The following is a 5,389-nucleotide window of genomic DNA, read 5'->3' as shown; positions in this document are numbered from 1 at the left end:
CCCACACCCTCCTGATTACCAGGCGAGTGTCTTGACCACTACACCACCGAGGTAGGTGAAGAGCAAATATGACCTGTCTCCAGCTGGGAAGGTCCCCTCCACACTTGCCCCACTTTGATTAGGCAAATCGTGAAATGATTCCTATTTCACAATTTTCCTAGCCATTCAAATACGCCAGACTATAACTCTTCCTCAGTCCTTGTAGTAATCCACGGCTATGTAACTGAAAAACAAAGAAAAAACAAGAATAATAATAATAATTACGTGTTCTTGGAACGGTGGGAGCGCAGAGCGTACTTCTAATACCCAGCCTATTGCTAATTGAAATGATTCTGTCACAGTTATACTTCATCTAACATCTTTCCAGAGGGTAACGTGCTAAGTACCAAATATGATGAGAAAGAAGAGTATTCGGACAGTAAGTAAGAAGTACTTTAATTTTATTTTTTGATAGCTAGAGTATAAGTAGTGCTTTATTTGGACTGTCAGATTAGATTACTTTATTTCTTTATTTGATATCTTACCTGAAGAACGTTTTGTAATCAAAAAATCTCCATGACTCGATTATAAGGAACTCAGCAAATTAAATTTAAACAAAGCGATACACCAAAGTTAAGTAACTTTGGGCGCGGAAGGTAGTGACCTGCTGCTCACAGAGAAACCCGTACATTAGCAATTCTAGCGAACCGTAAAAACACATGAGAACATATCAAACCATGCCGTTAACTAGAGATAATACACCACCTACATTGAATTCACGCATGCTGATTATTTTGAACCGTGAACTTCACTATGAACAGTTAGGCGGTCAAGTTTACACAAATCGACTGTGTGGGTTTAATTCTTTAATTATTCTATTCATATTTTCGTAATCATGATACGATACTTCTTCTTCTTCATTTGAGTATTTATTTATTAAATTTTTATTTCATATAGGTAGGCTTGATAGCGTTGTAATTTCTCATGAATACCACCGAAAGAAAAAAAAAATAGTGATAAGAAATGAATAGAGGTAATACATATTTTGGAGGCTTTAATTCAAAGAAGATCCATTTCTAGATTACCGTTCTCGATACTACTTTTCTTTTTTTACCCCAGTAGGCTAGCCGTACAAAAGGTGTATTTTTCTTTTGGAAACGTAAAATTCAACACTAGACTTCGATGGTTGGGAATGAACCATCTTTGATTTTCATTAGTACAGGCGCTACCACGCCACCTAGTGGTTCCCGTATTTTCCTTTACAAGAGGGGAAATGAGCTTAAGAAGAGGAGAAATCGCCTCAGTTTCCCCAAAAGAAAATACAACTAAAGTGTACCAGGGAGAATAGCCGTACTAAGTGTACGAGGGAAAATAGTCGTACTAAGTGTACCGGGGGGAACACGTCTTACCAAAAGCTAAGGAATACGTCCAGGAAAATTTCTCCGGCGGTGAAGAATGCAAACACGATCCAGTACATCATCCATTTGACCTGGAAATTAAAGAAATTGAAGTGTGATCCTTGTTATCTTGGAAGTTTGAAGGTAGCGCGTCTGCCTTGTAAGCGCTGGTCACGGGATAGATTCCTGCCCGAGGCAAATCTTATTTAGAATAAAGGTTCGTTCTTATCAAACATCTTGAAAAAGACCATTTGCCCTTATTTACGGGATATTGAGTCTAGCACTCTATCTCTATCAGAACGTGTTGTCCCAGACGGTCACTCATCCAGATATCAACACCACACAACGTTGCTTCAGTGATCCGTTGGGAACTGACGAGCTGAGCGGCTTGATAAGCCAACAAGGCAAGAAATAACTATTAAATAGAGCTAATCATGAATGATACAATGAGAGATACATTCTCATTATTAGTTCAATACTTACATATTCTTTAATGTCCTTTGTTTTAACTGCTTTGTATGAGGCATAGGCAGGATACAGAGTACCAAAAGACTTTCCTATCATAAAATTGAGATCACCAGGGGAAATACACAGTATTCAAAATATTGAGATAAAAATAATGAACATAAAAAAGGTTCTTGAAAAAGGAATATTCTTAAATTAAAATAAAAAAAAGGTACCTAGGTGAGAATACAGAGAAATCAGTAACTAAATTAAAATATCGACGAAATATTTAAAATCGATAGTCAATTATTACTGAAACATCTTTCTTCGTGGAAGATTACGCATACATTCAATTCAACATTTACAGATAATATTGAAAATTCATACTCGACTCTTGAAAACCTACATTACATATTTGGATAATCATTAATCACGCTTAAATAAATTCAATGTTGACAGATAGATTAAAATCAATAGTCTATTAAAAGCTTTTATCCTAATTCCTAATGAGATAGCTACACTTATATAAATTCAAAAAAAGAAATTTCTAAAATGGACAGTCAACTACAAAAATAAACGTCATTTGAGTAAAAAAATATTCTTAAAGAGAAAAAAACGTACAAAAGTAGAAAAAATCGTCATTTTGAAATTAATGGGATCTTTTACAAAAAAAAAAATCACAATCTAAAATTAAAATTCGTTCGTTTTCGATTCAGAAAAAATATCCAGGATATGGGGAAATGAAAAGGAAATGACCTTTTAGGTAGGAATTAGGTGGACATAAATAATCGGAAAATATTTTTTTTTTCTTTTTTTTTTATCAAAAGAGATTAATTCACAAAAACACTGTCGGCTTTGTAAAAGCTCACAAATCAACGCAGAAAAACAAGGGACATCAAAGAAAGGAAAAGAGACTGAACGGAAGGACAAAAGGAAAACAAGCAACGAGGGTAAGGAAAACAGGAAACGAACAGGCATAGGCACGGGGTTGATCACGGGGCGAAAGTTATTTCCCCGCCTTCAGCGTCTTACGAGACCGGCCCTTGGAGCGGGATCGCTTCGGGCGGGCGGGACTAGGTCTGCGCGGCGCGTACTCTTCCAGGTCCCCAGCAGCCACGGTATCCGCGCGGGAGACACGCTGTGCCGGCGGCATATCGATCTCATCATCGGAGACCAGGAAGTCGGCGGGGTCAGAGTCTTTCATCGGGGTGGAAGCAGAGTAGGGAGCGGAGCAGCGCTTGATCGGGTCTCGTGACGGCATGTAAAGGTCTGACGCGGGGCGGACGCGTTTGGTCGGGGAGAACTCAGTTCTTCTTCTTCTTCTTCTTCTTCTTGTTTTAAGAGATCTAGGTTTTATCATCTACATCGCTGCATTTCCTCTATTGCTCTAAAAAAAAAGTTTCTTCCTTTCCCCCCCAAAAAATAGCAAATTGAGTTGAGTCAAATGTTACATGGTGCTAAGCTGTTAAACAATATTGTATATTGTAGTGCAAATAAAAAATCCAGGTGTATAAAATTATGCAGTCGCAAACTCTAAAACATCTACTGAAATGTTAGTTTTTTATTACAACAATGTTAGGGAAAAATATAGTTGAAAACAAAAATCATTGAAAAACGTATATCTAAAAACTTGGGACATTATTTCAAGGGGGAATGATTAAAACTGATTACAAAAATGCTTAAAAATGGATATGCATGAGTTGAAAAAATGAGTATTTAACATGAAAATCATGAAGATCGATTAATCGATATGTTCTAGAGGTACTTATGGGTTTAGTTTGACTTATTTTAATGTATTTCGTCAATGTTTGATAGCCCTGGAAAGAATATAAAAATTAACATGAAAATCATGAAGATCGATTAATCGATATGTTCTAGAGGTACTTATGGGTTTAGTTTGACTTATTTTAATGTATTTCGTCAGCCCTGGAAAGAATATAAAAACTAACATGAAAATCATGAAGATCGATTAATCGATATGTTCTAGAGGTACTTATGGGTTTAGTTTGACTTATTTTAATGTATTTCGTCAGTGTTTGATAGCCCTGGAAAGAATATAAAAACCAGAAAGAAGGTAAAAACCAGACTTTCCTGATCATAAAATTGAGATCACCAGGGGAAATACACAGTATTCAAAATATTGAGATAAAAATAATGAACATAAAAAAGGTTCAAAGGAATATTCTTAAATTAAAATAAAAAAAAAGGTACCTAGGTGAGAATACAGAGAAATCAAGTTGCTTCAGTGATCCGTTGGGAACTGACGAGCTGAGCGGCTTGATAAGCCAACAAGGCAAGAAATAACTATTAAATAGAGCTAATCAAGAATGAGACAATGAGAGATATATTCTCATTATTAGTTTAATACTTACATATTCTTTAATGTCCTTTGTTTTAACTGCTTTGTATGAGGCATAGGCAGGATACAGAGTACCGAATATGAGTCTGAAATGAAAAACAAAACATCGAATGGGTTACAAAGTAGATCATGACTTCCTACATCACAAGGTATAAATTCGGTCGCATGCAAACTATCGTGACCTGAAATTTTAGAGAACTCTGGAAAGCTGGCTGAAATGAAAAACAAAACATCGAATGGGTTACAAAGTAGATCATGACTTCCTACATCACAAGGTATAAATTTGGTCGCATGCAAACTATCGTGACCTGAAATTTTAGAGAACTCTGGAAAGCTGAACCAGGACAAATAGGATAGGACAGGACATGAAATCAAAGCATTAGGATGTTGTCCAACTTTGGTCGTAAATTTTTGGGCCATGTCGGGCCTTTTGAGAGCCCCATAGCCCGTAGCCGCCCTTCTTCTAAACGAGTCCTACAGTTTATTGAACCACTGTATACTATGCATAGCATAATAAGTTAATACCTAATAAGGAATAATACCAAATAATAATGTTTACTCATTTGTATGGAAAATAAAATAAACTGTAAGCAGAACTTAGTAAAAAAAAAAAAAAGTTGTTGAGACAGAGAAATGAAACAGTTGTCTCGTCATGGTTATGAGTGGGATTCACAGTCTAGAGACCGCGGATGAGGATAAATCTAACGTCAAGATTTTTTTTTCTCAACTTTCTACCTGTTAACCTACATGCATGTGTTTGAAGTTTTGAATAAAAAATTGCGCATATACCTACACTTTTATGTAAAATAATAATAATAATAAAATAAATTATTTCAGCCAGCCTAGTTAGCTTGGAAAGTAGCACGCCTACCTTGTGCGTTTAGGTCGCGGGTTCGATTCCCGCCTGGGACAATCCTTATCCTAAACAAATGTGGGATTCACAGTCTAGAGACCGCGGATGAGGATAAATCTAACGTCAAGATTTTTTTTTCTCAACTTTCTACCTGTTAACCTACATGTTTTGAATAAAAAATTTCAGACAGTTGCGCATATACCTACACTTTTAAGTAAATAAGAATAATAAATTATTCCAGCCAGCCTAGTTAGCTTGAAAGGTAGCACGCCTCCCTTGAGCGTTAGGTCGCGGGTTCGATTCCCGCCTGGGACAATCCTTATCCTAAACAAATAAAGTTCGTTCTTAGAACAACTG

At 36.3% G+C, this 5,389-nt stretch overlaps 1 long non-coding RNA gene across 1 annotated transcript; it reads right to left on the bottom strand.

Moving 5' to 3' along the window:
* Positions 1-1,424: 1,424 nt before the first annotated feature.
* On the bottom strand, positions 1,425-4,277 carry LOC113470967. Its single transcript, XR_003393840.1, has 2 exons — positions 4,193-4,277; positions 1,425-1,468 (listed from the first exon to the last, which is right to left on the bottom strand). It is a non-coding gene; the product is annotated as an uncharacterized LOC113470967 (long non-coding RNA).
* Positions 4,278-5,389: the final 1,112 nt, after the last annotated feature.

Source organism: Diaphorina citri, unplaced genomic scaffold (genome assembly GCF_000475195.1).
Source record: "Diaphorina citri unplaced genomic scaffold, Diaci psyllid genome assembly version 1.1 scaffold1972, whole genome shotgun sequence".
In the NCBI taxonomy this organism is placed as follows: domain Eukaryota; kingdom Metazoa; phylum Arthropoda; class Insecta; order Hemiptera; family Psyllidae; genus Diaphorina; species Diaphorina citri.
This window is presented reverse-complemented; position numbering and strand designations above follow the sequence as displayed.